Below are 23441 nucleotides of genomic sequence, written 5' to 3' on the forward strand. Positions count from 1 at the left end.
ACCCACTATCTGTACAGTGTATTGTGTGTTCACTCCAAGTCAAGTCTCTGTCAATCACCAAGCTTTTTTGCTAAGTTAATACTTTTATACAAGTATTAATTCCTTTTGTTCCTCATAAGGCAAGTTAATATCTTAAAAATTGTGTCTTCTTTCTTGCCAGCTAACCAAATATAATAACTAAAGTTTTCTTAATTCCTTTTACTCTGTCTAGTAAAGATGTTAAGTGATTTTAGATTACATGTTGGCCACAAGTTAGTCACTCTACACAAAAGCTGATTTCAGGTTGTAGACACCATATGTGCCTATGTGAAGATTTAAATTGTATGTATACATAAGTACACCAGTGAATTTAGGCAGGGAGAATTGGCTGAATATTTTGGCTGAAATTTTGGATTATTCCTGACTGTGTGAAATAACTTGATTTTTATGGTTAATTTCCTTGACTTCAGATTTGCTTTCTGCATGTTACCAGAAACCATAATGATGCAGGCTTTTTGTTCCTCAAATTGCTGTGGTATCCACAGATTTTTTAATGGTGGTTATTGAGTTATAAGTTAGGAAAAATGGGCATTGTACCAATTCTTGAAAAAAATTATGTAACTGGATGAATCTTAACTAAGTTGGTTAATCTACCCCGAGCCTTATTTTCCTCTTCTCTGAAATAAAGATATCTGTTTTGGTGACCTCAAGAATTTTCAGTTTGATTGAAAAAAGATTTTTATTTAGATCTCTTTACTTGAAACAATGCTGTATTTATTTTGCACAGCTATCTTGTAAAGGGCTCTACGATGATTGTCTTTAGTAATCTTTCTTAGTGTTTTAAAAAAATACTCATTGCTAATGATGAGGTTTTGTACTAAAATGATTTTACTCACAATATGTACTTCCTCTCATATATAAGTGGTTTATATCCCATGTATCTTGTTTATAATAGAATACAGTCTGGTTTCTGAGGGAAGGTATCTGCATACTTACAAAACTGCTGGTGATGGATAGGTATTTCTTTGTTCAACAGTTACTTTAGCATAGGATATTGAATATATTACTACCCTTTGAATTAGTTCTTCAGAAATAATAGAAAGAGCATGGGTTATAGAATCAGAACCAAATTCAGATACGAGCTTTTCTTATTTATAATATGGAGCTGTTAATGCCTATTTTAAATGGTTATATTAAGTATTAAATTTATATGTAGTATCTGGCATACTACATAGAAAGGAAAGGTTCTTGTGAATCTTCTCTTTTCCTCCTTGTAGCTTAAGGTAGGCCTTCATAACCTGGGATCTCAGAAAGGGTTTGGGTGTGTTCGGTTGCATGTGGAGGGTGATAGTGTGTGCAGAATTTTGTGTGTGTGTTTGGATGTAGTTTTATATAGCCCTCACCAGCTCCTCAGAAGGATTCATGACTCCAAAAAGATTAAGTATCAGTGTCTAACAAGGAAAAGATGGGCCATTGTGAAGCATGTTGGTAGTCTGAGAAAGCTTGGGGGTTTTCTTTTATTTATTTTAAAGCAAGGGTTTCCCAAACACAACCAAACATCCCCTCCTGATTCTTAAAAAGTAGTTAAGGTTTTGTCAGTGCTGCTTTTAAAGCAAACTTTATAGTCAATACAGAAATACAGAACTGACTGACTAATTGGTTGAGCATTGTCCTACAAAGTAAAAGGTCACCAGTTTGATTCCCTGTCAGGGTACATGCCTGGATTGCAGACCAGTCCCCAGTTGGGGCACATGCAAGAAGCAACTGATTTATGTTTCTCACACATGTTGATGTTTCCCTCTTTCTCCCTCCTGCCCCCTCTCTCTAAAAAATACCGTATTTTTCAGACTATAAGACTCCCCCCCCAATTTGGGAGGAATAATGGTTGTTAATACTGCTGTTGAGTTCTGTTTAGATTTACATTGGTGAAATATTATGTTATTTATGCCATTAAATATTTTACCACATTTTTTGTTTCAAAATTTTTTTTCCTGTTTTCCTCCTCTAAAACCTAGGTGCATCTTATGGTCTGAAAAATACGGTAAATATTTAAGCAATTAAAACATAGTATATATTTTATCTCATAATATAATTGTTTAAGTAAATCTTATTGATTATGCTCTTACAATTGTCCCACTTTTTCCCTTCCCCCCACCCCCCACCTGGTATTCCCCCTTCCCTCCACCAGTCCCTACCCCCCTTAGTTCATGTCTATGGGTTGTGCATGTATGCTCTTTGGCTTCTCCATTTCCTATGTTATTCTTAACATCCCACTGTCTATTTTGTACCTACTAATTATGCTGCTTATTCCCTGTACGTTTTCCCCTATTCTCTCCCCTCCCCCTCCCTGCTGATAACCATCTATGTGATCTCCATGTCTATGATTCTGTTCCTGTTCTAGTTGTTTGCTTAGTTTGTGTTTTGTTTTTTAGATTCAGTTGTTGATAGCTGTAAGTGTGTTGTCATGTTAATGTTCATAGTTTTGATCTTCTTTTTCGTAAATAAGTCCCTTTAACATTTCATCTAATAATAGCTTGGTGATGATGAATTCCTTTAGTTTTACCTTGTCTGAGAAGCACTGTATCTGCTCTTCCTTTCTAAATGATAGCTTTTTGCTGGATAGAGTAATCTCGGATATGTAGGTCCTTGCTTTTCATCACTTTGAATTCTTCTTGCCAGTCCTTTCTTGCCTGAAAAGTTTTAAGAAATCAGCTGATAATCTTATGGCAACTCCTTTGTAGGTAACTCTTTGCTTTTCTCTTGCTGCTTTTAAGATTTTCTTTTTATGTTTAACCTTTGAGATTTTAATTTTGATGTGTCTTGGTGTGTTCCTCTTTGTGCCCACCTTGTTTGGGACTCTCTGTGCTTCCTAGATTTGTATGCCTATTTCCTTCACCTGATTAGGGAAGTTTTCTTTCATTATTTTTTCAAATAAGTTTTCAATTTCTTGCTCTTCCCTTCTGCTTCTGGCATCTCTTTGTGATTCGGATATTGGCACTTCTGAAGATTTCCCAGAGTCGTCTTCCACTCTCCTCATTTTTTTGAATTCTTGTTTCCTCATTCTGTTCTGGTTAAATGTTTATTTCTTCTTCGGTGGTGGGGGGGGCCCTTTTCTGGGCCCCCAGACAAACAAACAAAATTTTTGTTTTTGTTGTTTTTCTTTTATTTTTGTTTAAGTTCATTTGTTGAGAGTCGTGAGTTTGTTGTCATTTTACCTCTGGCCCCTTTTCTGTCTGGTAGAAAATTGTCCCTCAGCTCCTGCCTTTTTGCAAAAAACTTGAGCTCTTCCCCATATGATAGTGGTGCCTTTCAAGCTGTTACTCCAGGGCTAGAGCTCAGGGAGTGTGTCTGAGTGAGTTCATGTGTAGGTTCTTTAAGGGGAACTGCTTGCCACTCCAGAAATTTCTTCCACTGATTCAGTCTCCATTGGTTTCTGTAGCCAGAAGTTATAGAGACTTACTTTCCTGGCACTGGAACCCTGCACTGAGAGCCTAGAGTGAGGCTGGGACTCCTCGCTCCCTAAATATCTCTCCTAAATTTTTGTCCACCACATGTGGATATGGGACCAAACTGTTCTGTGTGTCCCTGCCTTTCCTTCCCGTCTGAATGGATGTGGTTTCTTAAATTCATAGTTGTCAGTCTTCCTTCAATTCAATTTCTGACATTTCTGAGTAATGGTGGTTCTATATTTTACTGATTATGCTATTACAGTTTTCCCAATTTCTCCCCCTTTATCCCACCTCCTCTCTGCCCCCCCAACCCTCCAGCATTCCCCCCACCCCCTTAGTTCATGTCCATGGGTTGTACATATAAGTTCCTTGTGTCCTCTGTTTCCTATACCATTTTTATCTTTCCCCATCTATTTTATGCCTACTAATTATGCTTCTTCCTTGTACCTTTTTTCCCCTATTCCTCCCTTCCCCCTCCCAACTGAAATCCCTCCATATGATGTCCATTTCTCTGATTCTGATTCTGTTCTAGTTGTTTGCTTAGTTTTTGTTTTTATTGTTTTTCTTTTTTTTTTAGGTTCATTTGTTGAGAGTTGTGAGTTTGTTGTCATTTTACTGTTCATATGTTTGATCTTCCTTTTCTTAGATAAGTCCCTTTAACATTTCATACAATAATGGCTTGGTGATGATGAATTCCTTTAACTTGACATTATCTAGGAAGCATTTTATCTGCTCTTCCATTCTAAATGATAGCTTTGCTGGATAGAGTATTCTTAGATGTAGGTCCTTGCCTTCCATGACTTCAAACACTTCTTTCCAGCCCCTTCTTGCCTGCAAGGTTTCTTTTGAGAAATCAGCTTACGGGCACTCCTTTGTAGGTAACTCTTTCCTTTCCTCTTGCTGCTTTTAAGATTTTCTCTTTGTCTTTAATCTTGGGTAACTAAATGATGATGTGCTTTGGTGTGTTCCTCCTTGGGTCCAACTTCTCTGGGACTCTCTGGGCTTCCTGGTCATGCCAGAGGTACAGCAATCTGTTGCCTCTTGTATGCCCCCAATTAGGAACCTGGCCTGCAACATAGGCATGTGTCCTGACTGGGAATTGAACCAGTGACCCTTAAGTTCACTCAACCCACTGAGCCACACCAGGCGGGACTAATTATTATATTTATAGCACGTTTTCCTATCTAATTTTTGTTTTTCTACACTGGAAAGAAGATTTTTCTTTTAAATGTCTTATAAAAATGTGTGTTGTTTGGCTATCTTGCAACTTTATGTAGTGTCTTTGTCATTTTGTACGTTGTCAGAATGGTATATTCATCCTTCTGTAGCAGTTTTTTAGAGTAAAAGTAGAGGTGGAAGTTATAATATTTACTATATTTATCACACACTAACTTACATGGAGAAGAGGCAATGGTATATTTCTAGCATTTAAACAAAATTTCAGTTTGAAATTTTGCAACGATCATTTATATGTGACATTAGGATACTAAGCCAAAAAAAAAGTGCTTTTGTGACAAGTGAAAATAACCAAAATATTGGTTATTTTCTTTCCTGTGGTAGATAATTAAAAACTGAAACTTGTGTGAGTAGAAAGGGATTGTGATATTTCATTAACATTATATACTGACTATAAATTAGGTCAAATAGCATTGAAATTTGGTGCTATTTTGCCTAACAGTTTGTCAGTGAATAGTTTATTTAGCCTTAGTTGATTTAATAAACACAAATTATAAATGAAATTTACAGCCTTAATTGTAATTTTTTCTCTAAAGGATAGGTTTTTCTTTTGAAATGAAATTCCTTTGCTGACTTAGTAGATTATTTAAGAAAGCAATTTATTAACTGGAAATATAAATAGGCCGGGCAACAATAACAGTAAATAAATTGAAACAATTATCAAAAACCCAAAAAATAAAAATCTAGCACCAGATGGCTTCACTGTTGAATTCTACCCAATAGTCAAAGATTTAATACCTATCTTTTTCAGTCTCTTCAAAATTGAAGAAGCAGCAATACTTCCTAACACATTTTACGAGGCCAACATTACTCTGATACCAAAACCTGGCAAGGGTAACACAAAAAAGAAAACTATAGACCAGTGTCCCTGATGAATAGATGTAAAAATCCTACTAGCAAATCGAATACAACAATACATTAAAAAAATAATATATTATGGTCAAGTGGGGTTCATTCCAGGGGCACACGGATGGTTCAGCATATGCAAATCAATCAATGTGTTATACTACATTAATATTATAAGGGATGAAAATTACATGACCACATCAATAGATGTAGAAAAATCATTTGACAAGATACACCATCCTTTTGTGATTAAAACATTCAATAATATGGATATACAGGAGAGTACCTGGACATAATAAAGGCCATGACAAATCCTCAGCTAATGGTGAAGAACTGAAAGCTTTTCCTCTAATACCAGGAACAAGAGGAGGATGCCCAGTCTCACCACTGTTATTGAATATAGTACTGAAATTCCTAGAAAGCAGTCAGGTAAGAGAAAGAAATAAAAAGTATCCAAGTTGGGAATGAAGAAATAAAAGTGTCACTTTTTGAAGATGACATGATTCTGTGTATAAAAAACCCTAAAGATTCCACCAAAAAACTAATAGAAACAATAAACAAATGCAATAAAGTTGCAGGATACAAAATTAGTGTACAAAAATCCGTTGAGTTTCTATATACTAGCAATGAAATTTCACAAAAGGAAGTGTAAACAATTCCCTTTGCAAAGGCAACAAAAAATAAAATACCACAGTTTGCCATGTATAATGCGGGCCCATTATACATGGTAGTATTATATCCCTAGTATGTAATCATTATACCCATGTATAATGTGCATCTTTATTTTTCCCTCAAAAATTTGAGCAAAGAAGTGTGCATTATACATGGTAAAATATGGTACCTAGAAATAAATTTAATAAAGGAAGTGAAGGGTATGTACACAGAAAATCACAACACATTCTTTAAGAAATTGAAGAATACAGCCCTGGCTGGTATCGCTCAGTGGATTGAGCACGTGCCTGTGAACCAAGGGGTCACTGGTTTGATCCCCAGTCAGGGCACATACCTGAGTTGTGGGCCAGGTCCCCAGTAGGGGGTATGTGAGAGGCAACCACACACTGATGTTTAACAAAAAAAAAGAGAAAAGGAATTGAAGAAGACACAAATAAATGGAAAGGTATTCCATGTTTATTGATTGAAAGGCTCAAAATAGTTTTAAAATGGTCATATTTCCTAAAGCAATATACAGATTTAATACAATCCCCATTAAAATTCCAGTGGTAATTTTCACAGAAATAGAATAAAAGAAATAATCAAATTCATATGGAACTACAAAAGAACTTAAATAGCTAATGCAATCCTGTAAAAAAAAAGGAACTAAATGAGAGGTATCACTCTCCCAGATTTCAAATTATAGTGCAAAGCTACGGTAATTGAAACAATATGGTATTGACCAAAAAACACAGTCTGATGGAATAGAATTGAGAGCCCAGAAATAAACCTACTTGTCTATGGGCAGCTAATTTTCGACAAAGGAGCCAAAAAGCATAGAATAAAGAAAGGAATGCCTCTTTACTAAATGATGTTGGTAAAATTGGAAAGCCACATGCAAAAGAATAAAACTAGAATGCCACTTGACATCATACACAAAAGTTAACTCAAAATGGATTAAAGACCCAAATATAAGACATGAAACAGTAAATTACATGGAAGAATAACAACAACAAAAAGGTATTAAACTTATGGACCTTGGTCTTAGCATTTTATAATTTGACCTGAAAGGGAAGGGAAGTAAAGGCAACAATAAATGAATGGGATTATATCACATGAAAAAGCTTCTGCACAGCAAAAGAAACCAAGAGAACATAAAGGCAATCAACTGGATGAGAGAACATATATGCCAACAACACCTTTGATAAAGGGTTAATATCCAAAATATATAAACAACCCAACAACAAAGAAGTCCTAACAGTTCAATAAAAAAATCAGCAGAGGGCCTGAACAGATACTTTTCCCAAGAAGACATACAAATGGCCAACAGATGTATAAAATGACTTAAGTAGCTATTAGGGAACTAGAAATCAAAACTATAATTCAGTAACCACCTCAAACCTGTTAGAATGGCTATTATCAAACACAAGTAGTAATAAGTATTAGAGAAGTTTTGGAGAAAAAGGAATCTTTATTCATTGCTGATAGGAATGTAAACTGTTATAGTCACTATGGAAAACAGTATGGCGGCTCCTCAAAAAATTAAGAATAGAATTAGCATATGACTTAGCAAACCTTCTTCTGAGTATCTAGCCCAAAAATGTAAAAACATTTATTTGTAAAAATGTATGTTACCTGATGTCCATTGCAACATTATTCATAGTGGCCAAGAAATGGAAACAACCAGTGTCCTTTAATAGATGATTAGATAAAGATGATGTGGTGCGTATATACAGTAGAGTACTACTCAGCCACAAGAAAAGATAAAATACTACCATTTGTGATAACATGAGTGGATCTTGAGACTATGCTAAATGAAATAAGCCAAATGGAAAAAGTTAAGAACCATACATATAGTTGCACCCACGTGTGGGGTATAAAACAGGAAGCAACAAATAAATAAGACAAACAAAAACTCATACACTGAAAATATGGTGGTTACCAGAGGGCATAAGGGTGGAGGGGAGCTAGTAAAGTATAAAGGGAGTCAAATATATGGTGACAGAAGAAGATTTGACTTTGGGTAGAGAACGCACTATGCAATATACAGATGATGTTTTATAAAATTGTATTTGAAACTAATTTTATTTACTAGTGTGACCCCCCAGTAAGTTTGATTTAAAAATTAAAAAATATATCAATATTTGCAACATAAAAAAAAGTTCATTAGAAATGCAATTTTAAATGTTAAGTGAGTGATTTTTATGGAGAATTATTAAAACCCAAAGGAATCTAAGCATTCTCATTAAGGCCTGTTGGAGTGAGATTTTATTAAATTACAGAACTGATATATTAATGTGGTTTCTTTAATAAGGCAATTATGGATAATAATAGTAGTTTCTCAGCTCTTCGTATAGCTAGTATCTCAGCTCTTGCTTAGTATCGCTAATTTGCCTAGCAATTTTTAAATTGCTGCATACAAATTCCAGTTGTTTTGTAATGAAATGTTGAGGAAAAAAATGGATCTGATATTGCCTAGATCACAGGTGGCAAACACAAGGCTGAATCCAGCCATCCACCTTGTTTTGTCTGGCCGGCACCTTGTTTCTACCTGGCAGAAGCGCTGAACTCTCACTGAGCTGTTAAGGTGTAGTTACATTTATACAGTCCTAAAACAACTGCAAGGCTGATGTGGCCCTCAGTGAAAATGAGTTTGACACCCCTGACCTACATGTTGGCTTTTCTTTCCTTGACATTTCTGACTGAAAGGCTCTGTGAGACATTTCTGGTAAATAGCAATAGCATATTAGGTTTCGTATGTATAGTATTTCCTTTAAATTGTGCCCTGTTGTAGATTAGCACACTTTTAGATAAAATGCATATATTTTTTATTGGTATATAGTTCAAAGACTACAAAATCTACTCTTTTAAAGTGTCCAGTTCAGTGGTGTTTAGTGTATTTGCTATATACAAAGTTGTGCTTCAATCGTTACCAGTATGTAATTTCAGAACATTTTTATTACCTTAAATATGTATTTTTATTGCATCTAATTTACATAAGTTATGAAGAACTAGTATTTTACTTTTCACTTTTCAAAAGGGGGATCAAGTTTTGTGTCACTTAATTTATATAATCCCTACTCTAGACTCACATTATTTTTTGGTTTATTGGTTTATTTATTCCTTCATAAAATATTTGAGTGTTTATCCTGTGTAGTATACAAGTAATTATGATGTAATGTGGTAACATTCATAATGGAAATATACAAAGAGTGTTTATGGAATCATAGAATCTTTGGGAGAAAGTGGTGAGGCAGGAATTATGCAAGGGAAGCTTTACAGAGGAGCCAATATTTCAAATGAGGTGTTGACCTCTTTGCTAGAAAAAAGAAGTGTTTGCTAGTAAAAGAAGTGTTTTGGGGTCAAACTAGATAATAAAGGGCAAAAGCATACTTAGCATATCTCCCAGACTTTTGTCAGTTGTCTGTGAAACAGGAATTTAACATCCCTTTAGTGTAGTTGAATACTAAGAAAATAAAAAGAATGGGGGACAGGTGTGGTACTTACAGTATTTATAAAATAAACTTTAAAAAATTTGTTTTCTTTATTTCAGAGAGAGAGGGAGGGAGAGGAACATCGATGCATGATACATCAATAGGTTGTCTCTTACATGCCCCCCAAGACCTGCAACCCAGGCAGATGCCCTGACTGGGAATTCAGCCATTGACCTTTTGGTCCACAGGCTGGTGCTCAATCCACTAATCCAAACCAGCAGGGCTAAAATAAAATTTTTGTGTTGTAGTTAAAAATTTAGAGGAGTATCCACTTCATTTTTTGGTCTACTTTTTCTGCTTAACGGATCTTGAAGTTTTCTCTCTGTTCTCATTTACAAAGTGGGTTGTTTTGTATTTAAATTATGTAGTGTTGCTTTTAACATAAAATTTTTTTATTTGTTAAAATTTTTTTAAGATTTTATTTTTTAGAGAGGAAGGGAGGGAGAAAGAGAGGGAGAGAAACATTGATGTGTGAGAGAAACATTGATTGATTGCCCCTTGTGCCCCCCAACTGGGCCAGGTTTGGCCTGCAGCCTAGGCATGCGCCCTGACTGGGAATTGAACTGGTGGCCTTTTGGCTCACAGGCTGGAGCTCAATCCACTGAGTCACACCAGCCAGGGCTAACATTATATAATTTTAAAATAAAAATTCCATGATTATATACCCATTTGTTTTTAGGATTCATTATTTATTTTAAAATTTTAAGGTTTTGTGGTCCTGCTTTATCTTAGTGTTTCTCTAAGAAAGAGGAAACTTTTTGAAGTTAAAATTGCTCTTTTAGAAAGTTTTTCTAGTTGAGAAATTTGGGACTTTCTGTAGTTGTAGTAAGTGGGAGTCCTATCGTTTGTAACTGTAAAGTTAAATCTTATAGCAAAGATATAGGACCTGAATTTTATTTTAAAAATCTGTTAATAGTGATCTACCTTGGTCTTTGTGCAAGAGTGAGAGTCATGAAGGAATAAGATTGGGGCAGATTGATAGAGCTTCTTGAGGACACAACTGCAACAACAGATGACATTAGAAATCAGGTTTAAGGATGAGTAGCAAGGATTTAACTATTAAAGGAGAAAGGGAAGTGAGGTATATGGGGGTTCATAGTATTGCTGGCAAAGCTCACCATGACCCTTTAGTGTCATTGGTTTATTTGAAGATTATCTGTAGGTACATGTGTATTGTTTTGAACCAGCTACTTCAAAATCTAGCAGTAAAGAATTCTCTCCAAGAAGAAAAGAAACTTCTGTTTTATGGCTAATACCCCCTCTCTCCTCCCAACTAAAAGGTGGAAAAATAGGAGCATATCATCCAGAGTCTATTTAATAACCATTCCCGTTTTTATACTAGCATGCATCTAGTGTTAGGAGTCAAGAGAGGTATATATTATTGATATCTAAATTGAGAGAATACAGATTAACAAAACAAAATAATGTCAACAAATGTCAGAAATAGGTGTTATTACAGTGGAATAGTAGCCACTTGAAATAACAGTAACCAGATCACTTAAAAGAAAATAGATTCTGAACTATTAAGTTTGGTCTTTTCTACTGTTTATTTCTTAATAGCCAAGACTTGATCTGTGTTACCTCCATTTTTGGAAAACATCTCAAAGTCAAGTATACAAGCTAGCAATATAAAGTTTTGCTGCTATATTAGGAAGTCAGAGTTTAGGAGGAACATAAAAGCATTTCAACACGAATGTACTGGTATGGCATATACTACATACTAATAGGGGTGTCCAACCTGCAGCCTGTGGGCCACATGCAGCCCAGGATGGCTGTGAATATGGCCCAACACAAAGTTGTAAATTTACTTAAAACATTGTGAGATTTTTCTGTGATTACATGTCTCAGTGTATTTAATGTGTGGCCCAAGGTAGGTCTTCTTCCAGTATGGCACAGAGCTGACAAAAGGTTAGACACCCCTGCTAAATATTTTACCTATTTTTTTACCATGCTACATAGAATACTAACATCTGAGAATTTATGTGACGGCAGAAATATGATCCTAAAAATTTCAGGATTCAATAGTAACTTTGAGAGTAAAAGTGCAAAACAAGATGGAACCTGCTTCTGAACTACACTTTTTCATTTTTTGGCAAAATTCCTGAGTGTGATTATCCTGTAGCTCCTTGTTCAGTCCTTGATTGCAGGGGTAGGAGGCTACATAAGATAGGCAGGTACATAAAATTACCAGCCAAAGGCAGAGGAGCTAGGAACTTTTTTTAAAAACTGTTTTTGTTTGTGACCATTAGGAATTATCAAACAAGTGGCAAATTCTCCTAAACATACTTTGTGACATTTTTTCTCTTTGTTTTAACCTCAAGAAGCAAAGTATCTATGATAAAAATGAAGAATTATAACAGTAAATTTAAGGTTATTATCTCTTTGTTTTAACCTCAAGAAGTAAAGTATCTATGATAAAAATGAAGAATTATAACAGTAAATTTAAGGTTATTAAATTCCTAAAAAATGCAAAAAGGAAAAGGCTTCAGTATGTAATAGAGAAAGGAAGAATGTTGAGGGAATTAGACTCAGTTCAAATATCACCCAATTCTGTGAAATAGTCTAGGAATCCTCCCAGGCAGAATTACTATAACCTCTGTGCTTCCATTGTGTATATTTGTTTTAACACATATCTGATTGTATTGGAATATTAATTTATTTGTTCTTTTTTTTAAAGATTTTATTTATTTTTAGGGGAAAGGAGAGAGAGAGAAACATCAATGTGTGGTTGCCTCTCGAGCACCCCCTACTGAGGACCTGGCCTGAAACCCAAGCATGTGCTGTGACTGGGAATCAAACCAGCGACCCTTTGGTTCGCAGGCCGGTAGTCAGTCCACTGAGCCACAACAGCCAGGGCTATTTTTCTTTTATTAGTGAGTGTTCCTCTAGTGTTGGGGTAATATTTAAAGTTTTTGCATTTCATTATCAACATAGAACATGTTTTAAAAGTACGTCAGAAGTTTAAGAACTTTGGGTTAAGATCTTTAAGCATAAAACAAATACCACCACCAGCACCACCAAAATACAGCTTGGGGATAAAAGGATTTGTTTTTCTAGTGCTAAGATGGTACTTTTGAATATACTTTCATAATTGACCTACTCATAAATATTTTCTCTCCTTTACTAGACGTGTATAATAAAACTTTTAGGTCTATGTGAAATATCTGTAGGTTGCTACTTTTAAAAAATATATATTTTTTATTTTTCAGTTACAGTTTATGTACAATACTGTATTGGTTTCAGGTGTATAGCCCAGTGGTTAGACATTTCTATAACTTACCAAGTAATCTCATTGATAAATCTAGTACCCATCTGATATCATACATAGTTAGTATTGATTATATTCCTTATGCTGTACTTTACATCCCCATCCATGACTGTTTTGTAACTACCAATTTGTATTTCTTTATTTCTTCACCTTTTTCATCAATTCTCCAAACCCTTCTTCCGCCTGGCAGCCATAAAAATGTCCTCTGTATCTGTGAATCATTTCTCTTCTGTTTGTCTTTTTTTGTTGTTTTATATTTTAGATACACATATGACTGAAATCTTACAGCATTTGTTTTTCTCTGACTTACCTCACTCAGCAGAATATTGTCTTAGGTCCATCCATGTTGTTGCAGATGGCAAGATTTCATTCTTTTTTATGGCTGATTCATTCACGTATACCACATATATGCACCGCTTCTTTATCAGTTCCTTTGTTGATCTACACTTAGATTTATTCCATATCTTGGCTGTCATAAATAATTCTGCAGTGAACATATGGATGCATATGTCTTTAGCATGTTGGGTTTCTTCAGATAAATAACCAAGAGGTGGAATTGCTGGGTCATTCTTTGTCTCTTGTTACAGCTTTTTCTTTAAAGTTTGTTTTGTCTGGTATAAGTATTGCTAACCCACCATTGTTGTTGTTCCTGTTGTTGCCATTTTCATGAAATACCTTTTTCCATCCCTTTACTTTCAGTCTGGGTGTGTCTTTCGATCTCAAGTGAATCTCTTGTAGACAGCATATGTAAGTGTCTTTGTTTCCTTATGCATTCACCCATGACATGTCTTTTGATCAGAGCATTTTATCCATTTTCATTTAAAGTAATTGTTGATAGATGGTTATTTATTGCTTTTTACTTATTTTCTTTTCCTTCTTCTTAAAGAAGACCCTTTATTGTTCTTATGTTGGTATGGTTGTGGTACTCCTTTAACTTTTTCTTGTCTGGGAAACTCTTTATGTGCCCTTTGATTCTGAATGATAGCTTTGCTGGGTAGAGCAATCTTAGCTGAAGGTTCTTGCTTTTCTTCACTTTGTATATTTCTTGCCAATCCCTTCTGGCCTGCAAAGTTTGTGTTGAGAAATCAGCTGACACTCTTATGGGAGGTTCTTTGTAGGTAACTAATAACTGCTTTTCTCTTGCTGCTTGTAAGATTCTTTCCTTGTCTTTAATCTTTGGCATTTTAATTATGATGTGTCTTTGTGTAGGCTTCTTCGGGTTTATCTTATTTAGGACTTGGCAGTTCTTGACTTGTATCTCTATTTCCTTCACTGTCTTAGGGATATTTTCTATCATTATTTTTTAAATAGGTTTTTAATTCCTTGCTTGCTCTTCTCTTTCTGGAACCCCCATGATACAAACGTTGGTATGCTTGAAGTTGTCTCAGAGGTTCTTAATACTATCTCCCCCGACTTTTTTTTTTGCCCTGTTCCAATTGGGTGTTTTTTAGCTTCCTTAGAATTTGGACTTGCTAAATAGGAAAGATGGTTACTTTTTTTTTTTTTTTTTAATCTTACCTGTACCTTGTGGGTTGCGTGTCATCTATGAATGTAGTCTTAGATCAACTTTTGAAATGATCCAGAAGACAAGTCCACATTATCACACTGCTACCTTTCCATTCCCTTGTTCTTCTTGACAAAAGTTATTCAAAATGGGCAATTTGATGATATATAGGTATCTCTATTTCCTGCTTTGAATGTAGTTCTGTTGTCTTACCTTAATATTGGTTGTTTACTGTGGAAGCTACCTGAGCTAGAGTTATATTGTAGTAGAGAAGCAGAGAACAGTTGGGACAGAGTTGAGGTTTTCCATGACAACAGCTATTATAAAAATTCTCAGGGATCTTTTCATTTCAATAAAGCCTTCTTTTCTGCCTTTACATACACAAAACAGACAGCTAAGGGGGCATCCATGATCTGTCCTAAGTTTTGAAGACAGAACAAGGTGCCATGCCACTCTTTTTCCAAAATAACATCTATTCTGGAAGCATATGCTCCCATAAATGGAGGGAAAAGCAGATCCCTTCAATTGCACTGTGCAGCTTCTGCTATAAATACACCAGAAGATTAAAACTACCATAATTAGTTTCATCAGATTCATCCTCAATTCTTACTTTCATTTTGTATTAGAAACATCTCTAATCAGCACTGCATTTAGTTGATTGAGCAGTTCACTTTTTCTTAAAGTGTAGAATGTTAGGGATATGTGCTTCAGTCTGTACTGTGGTTTGTTTTAATGGTGTTCATAATGAGTTATGGTGAATGTGAATGTTTCTCATTTTATTGTTGATCATGCTAATGGAAAAAGTCATTATTGACCCAAATTGATAGAATGCAAAGCTTGTTTAGTCCCAGAAAATTAAGCCTAAATATCGTCAAATTGGCTCACTAATTCCCATGCTGCTTTTCATGGTTTACTGTTTATATCTTTTATTTCATTTTAATGAATGTAAATCACTCCACAGATGCTCGAATACCAACAGCTCCATAAGTGCATATTGCTAATTAATTCTGAGATAACGCTTCATAAAAATGAATTAAGAATTTTGAGGACACATCAGAATTTAAGGCCTATGTGATAAGATAACAAAGCCCTGAGCTTTTATGAAACTTCATGAATAAGGAGACAAGGTTAAATACATTTTGAAAGAGAAGTTGTTTCCTGTCTGTCCTCACTTCATGAGTCAAAATCACTGGGTACATAGTTCTAAATTTTACCTCTTTCCCAATTAGCTAGGGATTTGGGGGGAGAAATACTGAAAGATTATAGATCAACATAGATATGTGCTGTGGTGGTGATTTTTCACTTTAGAAATAAAATAGGTAATAAAGAAGAGTCTAAAGACTTCTATTGTCCTGTTGATACCTGGGACAGATTGGCATCTTATGTTTGTTCCTTAAATAATATTAAATATGAAGAAAAGTTCTTTACTGGTGGAAGTTAATATCACGTTATTTCCATATTATTATTATTTATCGTTTTTCCGTTTTCTTTTTTAAGATTTTATTTATTTATTTTAGAGAGAGAGGAAGGGAAGGATAAAGAGAGGAGAGAATCATCAATGTGTGAGAAACATTGATGGACTGCCTATCACATGCCCCCAACCAAGGCAAGTACTCTGACCAGGAATCAAACTGACAACCTTTTGGTTTGCAGGAGGATGCCCAAGCCACTTAGTCACACCAGTCAGGGCAGTCATTTTTTAATTTTCAATCACAGCTGGCATACATTATTATGTTAGCTTCAGGTATATGCCCCAAAGATTACACATTATATAAGTTAATAAATGATGATCCTGATAAATCTCACACCCCTGCTAGTGCTGGGTCTGGGGCCACTTAGCAAGAGGTATGAGGCTTGCTGAAGTAAGATGCTGCTTGTTTAAGAGAATTTAGGAAAATCTGAAGCATCAATCAAGACATACCATTTATTTATGTGGAAAAGCCACTAGAAAAAGCTTGGGTGGGGTGGGGACTCAGGGAGTCACCACAGTGAGGCAAACAGTATGAGCCAGGTCAGTGGAGTCTCAGATAGGGCACCCTCCTGCTGGCACTGTGGGGGAGGGGGTGTGGGAGTAGAATCATGAAAGGAATAGTGAGTGGCCTTTGCTAATACTTCTGTTTGGGAGAAAACTACCCCTTTAGCTCTAATCCTGATGCCAATTCAGTTTCTTCCCGTGTGTCTCTGATTCTTTTCAAGCTGCTGCCCACTCCTCTCTGGCTGTGCCGGAGCTCATAGGGAGTGAGTCTGAGTAAGTCCATGTGCAGGCCTTTTAAGAGGAACTACATAGGACTCTAGAAGCTTCCATCTTCCTCAGCCTCAATCCCCGTTAGTGTTTATAACCAGAAGTTATGGGGGCTTCTCTTGCTGGCTTTGGTTCCTTGGGCTGGGGGTTCTCATGTTTGTCAGGGACCCTTGCTTCTCAATGGGGACCTTTGCAGCCAAGATATCCAAGACTTTTATCTGCTACACATGGGTGTGGATCACTCGTTTTCCATCTCTGCCTCCTACCAATCTCATTATGATTTCTTCTTCTTATCCTTAGTTGTAGAACTCCTGATCAGCTGTATTTCAGGCAGTTCTGAATGATGGTTTTTATGTGATCTAGTTGTAAATATGATGTGGTTGGTTGTGGAAGGTCTGGTACCACATTTACCTTCATCACCATTTTGACCAGATTATTTTCTATTAAAATGCTTAACTTACTCATCTATATGTTCCATTTTCTTTAATGTTTTTGTGTAGGAATATTTCCTCCCATCCCTACTTTATTTTCAGATGTTTTTGTTTTTGTTTGAGTGTATTTCAAAAACTGTAGCTTTGTACCTTAGTTAAAGGTATTTTCTGAATGTCTTCAGAAGCAGGCTTGAGATTCTTGCCTTAGTTATATTTCAAATTTCTAACATAGTTTTATTAGTAACTTTAAACCTTTTATTTACATTTTTCATTGGTTATCTTAGAGCTTACAATATATATATTTATAACTAGTCTAATCCATTTTAAGCACTATTACTGTGTTTTGCCATGTATAATGTACTTTTTTGTTCACAATTTTGAGGGGAAAATAAAGATGTGTATTATACATGTGTAGCATTAAGTCCTTATCTATATAAATGTTTTTAATTCTTCTACTTATGTTTAGGCATTAAAATTATAACTCTAGAAAGCAATAACGATATCCGTATACAAAATAATACCTTGAATATGATGTTCAGTTTTGTTTCTAAATATAAGTAAATAATTAATTCAATTTTAAAAATTAAAACCAAATATTTTTTTCCTGAAAATTTGGGCCAAAAACATGGTTGTGCATTATATGCAGCAAAACATGATATATCTTTTCACAGGTACCTCATACTAAAAAAATAATTCTAACTCCTTCCTCTCATACCATGTTTTCTTGCTGTCATTCGTTTCATTCCTATGTAAGGAGATATACATATATATATTAATATAATCATATAATATCAAGTGCATTGATAGATATGTAAAGAATAAGAAAAATAGAAGTTTAAATTTTATGTTTGCCTTTTCCTTGTCCAGTGGTTCGTTTCTTTTCATAGGTCTGAGTTTCTGACCTGTATCATTTTCCTTCTCTCAAAAGAACTTTTTTTAACATCTTGCAAGGCAGGTTTACTGGCAACAAATTCCCTCAATTTTTGTTTATTAGAGAAAGTATTTCTACTTCACTTTTAAATATATATATATTATTTTTAGAGAGAGGTGATGGGTGGGAGAAACAGGGAGAGAAACATCAATGTGTGTTTGCCTCTCATGTGGCCCCCACTGTGGACCTGGCCTGCAACCCAGGCATGTGCCCTGACTGGGAATCGAACTGGCGACCCTTTGGTTCGAAGCCCGCACTCAATCTACTGAGCTATATACCAGCCAGGGCTCTACTTCACTTTTAAAAGATAATTTCGTAGGACACAAAATTCTAGTTTGCTGGTTTTTTTCTTTTAACACTTTCACTTCACTCTCTTTTTGCTTGCTTGGTTTCTGAGAAGTTAGATGTAATTCTTTGCTCTTCTATAGGTATTTTTCTTTTCTTTTGGCTTGTTCTAGGATTTATATTTTTAAAAGATTTTATTTATTTATTTTTAGAGAGAGGAAAAGGGAGAGAAAAAAAGGGAGGCAAACATCAATGTGAGAGAGAAACTTCAGTTGGTTGCTTCTTGTACATGCCCCAACCAGGGACCAAACCGGCAACCTGGGCATGTGCTCTGACTGGGAGTTGAACTGGCTACCTTTTGCTTTGCAGGATAACACCCAACCATCTGAGCCACACCAGTCATAGCTGAGGATTTATTTTTAATCTTTGATTTTCAAAATGAAATGCCTAGGTGTAGTTTGTTTTTTCTTTGTTTGTTTTTGCACTTATCCTGCTTAGTGTTCTTGAGGTTTCTGGATCTGTGGGTTTGATATCTGACATTCATTTGGTGAAATCCTCAGTCATTGTTCAAATATTTCATTTTCTTTCTCATCTGGCATTTTCATTATGCATATGTTACATCATTTATTGTCCCATATTTTTTTATTATTCTGTTTTTTGTTTCAATGTCTTTTTCTTTGCTTTTCAGTTTCAGAGGTTTCTATTGTGATATCTTCAAGCTCAGAGGTTCTTTCATCAGCTGTATCCAGTCTATTAATAAGCCCATCAAAGGCATTAGCATCTGTAGTGTTTTTAATATCTAGAATTTGTTTTTGGTTCTTTTTAAGAATTTCCATCTTCTTACATTTCTCATCTGCTCTTGCATGCTACTTACCGTTAGCATATTAATCACAGTTGTTTTAAATTCTCAGTTTGATACTTCTAAATCTTTTCTATATCTGAGTCTGATTTTAATGCTTCCTCTGTCTTTTCAAATTCTGTTTTTTTGTCTTTTAGTATGTGTAATTTTTCCTTGACAATTGGTCATGATGTATTGGGTAAAAGAAACTGGTATAAATAGACCTTTAGTAATACGGTGTTAAAGTATGAGGGGAGGGCAAGTGTTATTCAGTCTTGTGATTAGATTTCAGTCTTTTAGTGAGCCTGTACCTCTAGACCGAATTTCACAAATGCTGCTCAGTTCCCTCTCCCCTCTTAGGTGGGACAGGATGGCTAGAGTGGGCTAGAGTTGGATATTCCCCTTCTCACAGATCAGTTTGGCTTTGTTAAATCACAGCAGGTTAAACTCTGGTTAATAGTTTCTCTTGAGAGCAGACCTTAAGAAGAACAAAATGGATTGGCACATTTTTAAATGGTTTGTTTCCCCTTCTATATTAAAGAAGAGATTTTTCTCATTATAAGAACCTGATAGAGCCCTGGCTGGTGTAGTTCAGTGGATTGAGTTCAGTGCCGGCCCACAAACCAAAAGGTTGCTGGTTCAATTCCCAGTCAAGGCACATGCCTGGTCGTGGGCCAGCTCCCCAGTTGGGGGTGTGTGAGAGGCAACTGAGTGATGTTTCTCTCCTTTTTTCTCCCTCCCGTCCCATCTCTCTAAAAAAAAAAAAAAAAGAATCTGATAGAGATTCAGGAGCTAAAATGTACAATCATGTGGTTGATCCCAATGACTGGGTCCTCCAACTCTCACACTTGTCCACAAGAAGCCTCTAGCAATTTGTTACTTATAGTGCAGGTTTCCCTATCCTAGCACTGGTTTCCACCAAGGTTTCAGCTTATGGGGTTTTTGCTCTGGTAAATTGTGATCCTCTGTTGACCACTCCACTTTTGGGAGCAATAGTTTGACCTGCAGCTTCTATTATGGTTCTGAAAAAAGTTGTTGATTTTTCAGTTTGTTCATCTTTTTACTTGTTAGGATGGAGCGGCAACCTCCAAGCTTTGCCATAAATTTTGTATCTACAGACATTGCAATAGAGGTTTGTGTAATTGGCTTACAGAATGGTCAAGTTGTCTTTGAATTTCCATCTGCATTGCAGCTTTCATTATATGCATACTAGTTCCAATATCTGCTGTGTAATAGAATGATAGGAAATTTCCAACAGGTATCATGTAAAGGATGTGTACATACTTCTAAGGCACATCACTCTTCCAGTGAGTTCTGGCAATAAACTACTTTGAATAAGTTTTCCTATGTTGCTGTTGTTATCTGTGGTGTGTAACACTGAACTTTCCTTGTTCAGGCACTCTTTTAATATGTAGTAAAGCTAGCCCTTCCTACTTTATTAGAAATTTAAGTACATGGCAAGTTAATTTCAAAATCTCTTATTATAACAAGATCTATAACTCTTTATATACCTAAATGTCTGATGTCTAAGATACAGAAGTAGCATATTTAATTATATCATTAACATTTTGTTCACAGCAGAATGAGATTTAGGAAGTTTTTCAACAAAATGCTTTCTGGAACTTTGTAATGTGGGCAAATCTCAAAAATTTTTGTCATTGACTACTGAACATGATTGACAGTCTGTATACATGCTTCAAAATGTTTACTCAAATTTTTTACCTCGAATTATATCCATAAAGACTTCTTAAAGCATTTATTTTTTTTGTATTGAGTGAAAACAACTCTTTTAGATGTTTTGTTTTCCTCTAACATTTTCTTCTTTTTTTATACTATTACGTCCAGATCAAAGTTGATTTATTATGGTTTAAAACAATATATTTTAGAATTTCTCTCTTGTGAAATTTAGAGCAAAGTTGACATTTTGCCTAATGTGAAGATTCCCAAATTGGAATTTTTCTTGATTCTCCAGGCTTAAAGAGATTAAAATATTTCCCTTAAGTGTTAATATGTTTAGTGTCATTTACCTTCGTGCACTAAAATTTTAGGAAGATTATAATTATATAAATGCAGTACTTTTCAAAAAATCTTTTTACAAAATCCTCACTCAAGGATTTTTGTAGAGAAAGAAAGGGAGGAAGAGAGAGAGGGAGAGAAACATCCATGTGAGAGAGAAACATTCGTTGGTTGTCTCTCACAGGCACCCAGACCAGGGACCACACCATCAAACCAGGCATTTGCCCTTACTGGGAGTCCAACCCACCACACTTTGGTTTACGGGATGATGCTCCAAACAAGTGAGCCATACAGGCCAGTCCATAATGCAGTTTTTTATTATCTTAAATGATTATTTAAGTTTTATTAGCATTTATTTACTTAATATTAAAATAATCATACTAATATAGATAAACATATTCAATATTTATATTGTCTGTTTTCTTGTTTACTTAACTATTTGATAGTTCTTTCCTTAGAACAGGAAACTAGCAATATGTATGATCCATAACTATTTCAACATTTAAGTTTTGCAATAACACACAATGCCCATCACTGTATGTTTCATCTAGGAATGCTCACTTTAAGTGAAAGTGAATATTTAATTAATACCATAAATCCAAGTGTCATGCCTTTGTTTTATTACTAACAATGTTAAACTGATTATAATTTGTAGTAATCTATTCTGTCATGTTGATTACTCACAAGTTTTGTGATACCAGAAATAACATGGAAGTAAGCATTTAGTTGTTTGGCTTTCCCAAGATTGAAGGTAAAATTGGTAATCTACCTTTAAATATTTATAATATCTTTTAAAAGTAGATATTTTAAAGTATCTTTGTAGCTTTAATCTTTTCCTGTCTCCCTATTTATATCTTGTCCTTTAATTACATTCTGTAAATATGTTTACAGAGGTCTCATTTATTTTCTTTATTCTCCTGTGCTTCTTGGCAGTCACTTGGATAAAGGCAAAATATGAAATCCCTATTATGAGCATTTATTTCTTCCCTTAGTAGTGAGCTTGAGCATTTTTTCTATTTAGTTTTATTCTGTTTTGTTTTTTAATTATATTTTATTGATTATGTTATTATAGTTGTCTCATATTCCTTCTTTTGTCCTCTTCCACCCAGCACCCCACTCCCTCAGGCAATCTTCATACCTTTGTTTGTGTCCATTAATCCTGCGTATAAGATCTTTGGCTACTCTGTTTCCTGCACTGTACTTTACATTGCCATGTAAATGGCAGTGTTTTATTATTCATAGTTTCAATCTTCTTTTTCTTTCGTTTGGGCCATATTTCTTTGTCTCGGTGTACCTATTAACATTGTAAGGGGCAGAGCCTTAGGTATTCACCAGGGCAGAACAGCCAACTTTGCTGTGTTGTGGTGCTGAATGTGGGGGAGGTGTTGGAGAGGGAACAATACACCTTGCCTGGCCCTTGCCCCACTTTCAGTCACTTTTCTTCTTCCCGAAAGCAATTGGCACCCTTCCAGTTGCTGCCTTGGTGCTTATTCCCTGAGCAGGTGGGCTTGCACATGTTCTAGGGCCTTGTGAGCCCCTCAGAGGAACTCTCCTGAGAGACTGACAGTTTCTTTGGCCAGAACAACCATCACTGGTTTGTACAGCCAGAGGTTATGAGAAGGGGTCAAAGAGGGAACATTGCTGCTTGCCTGTCTCTTGTCCTACTTTCAGTCACTTCCCCTGCTTTCCACAAGTGAGTTACATACCCTTCTAGGTGCTGCCCTGGTGCTGATTCCCTGGGTGGGTGGGCTTATGTATGTTTTAGGACCCAGTGGGCCACTCTCATGGACTCTTCTGAGAGACTGGCGGTTTCTTCACCCCTACAGCCCCTACAGATTTTTACAGTCAGAAGTTCTGAAACTTTATTTCCCGGCACTGGAACCCTGGGTTGCACTGTCTCGCTCCCCAGTTGTTCCTCCTGGTTTATATGCACACAAATGTAGAACAGCCCAATCTGCCAGCTGCTGCCTTGCCCACCTGTTCCACACAACTATAAGCCTTTTAAAAGTGACCAGATAGCCCTGGCTAGTGTGGCTTAGTGGATTGAGTGGCAGCCTGCGAACCAAAAGGTCATTGATTCAGTTCTGGTCATGGCACGTTCCTGGTTGTGGGCCAGGTCCCCAGTTGGGGGTTGTGTTTCTCTTGCACATGGAAGTCTCTCTCCCTCTCTTCCTCATTTCCCCCTCTGAAAAACATTCAAAAGAAAATAATGAAATATATTTTTTTCTTCTTTTTTTTTTAATTTTATTTTAATCATTGTTTAAGTACAGT

General features: G+C 35.7%; 1 protein-coding gene across 3 annotated transcripts in view; it reads left to right on the forward strand.

The window, feature by feature from the left end:
* ASH1L (ASH1 like histone lysine methyltransferase) overlaps positions 1-23441 on the forward strand; it is a 228554-nt gene that overhangs the window by 30902 nt on the left and 174211 nt on the right. The gene's annotated exons all lie outside the window — the stretch shown is intronic.

Source organism: Phyllostomus hastatus, unplaced genomic scaffold (genome assembly GCF_019186645.2).
Source record: "Phyllostomus hastatus isolate PE091 unplaced genomic scaffold, TTU_PhHast_1.1 phas_scaffold_216, whole genome shotgun sequence".
Lineage (NCBI taxonomy): Eukaryota > Metazoa > Chordata > Mammalia > Chiroptera > Phyllostomidae > Phyllostomus > Phyllostomus hastatus.